This window comes from Bison bison, unplaced genomic scaffold, assembly GCF_000754665.1.
Source record: "Bison bison bison isolate TAMUID 2011002044 unplaced genomic scaffold, Bison_UMD1.0 scf7180017863635, whole genome shotgun sequence".
NCBI classification, from domain to species: Eukaryota; Metazoa; Chordata; class Mammalia; order Artiodactyla; family Bovidae; genus Bison; species Bison bison.
The window spans coordinates 8912-9659 of NW_011494207.1; positions in this window are offsets into that span (position 1 = coordinate 8912).

Here is a 748-nt window from a genome sequence, read left to right on the forward strand (position 1 = left end):
AAGGAAGCTGGCCACAGAGGCATTTATTTCTCAGACTGTAGGAATAGTTTATACCAGTTAAGTTTCCAAGAACCAAATTAAGAAATTCACTCCATTTTCAGAGCATTCTCTCTGCTCCAATACAGACCTTGCTGTTCTGTCTGACCCAGTGTTTTAAGGAAGGAGCTGTGTGAATTATGGCTACATGAAGAGTTCCCTTTATCCATAAACTCTTTACATCCCATCATCACTTGTGATAGAAGGCAATGATAAATCTCAATGAAGTATAGTTTGTGTGTTTTATTCAAGCTTCATATAATTCACCTTCTAAATAAATGAAAGTTGAAGATATGAAAAATGCACTCTATTGGAAGTAATCTGTTTGGTTGTAAGAAAAGAGGTAAGTTTCTCAGTCTGTCTGAAATATTTTCTTCTGTGCTGTGCTTAGTCTCTCAGTCATGTCTGACTCTTTGTGACCTCATGGACTGTAGCCTTCCAGGCTCCTCTGTACTTGAGATTCTCTAGGCGACAATACTGGGGTGGGTTGCACTCTTCCAAGGGATCTTCCCAACGCAGGGATTGAACCCATGTCTCCTATATTGCAGGCAGATTCTTTACCTTATGCTTCCCTGGTGACTCAGACGGTAAAGTGTCTGCCTGCAATGCGGGAGACCTGGGTTCGATCCCTGGGATGGGAAGACCCTCTGGAGAAGGAAATGGCGACCCACTCCAGTCCTCTTGCCTGGAAAATTCCATGGACTGAGGAGCC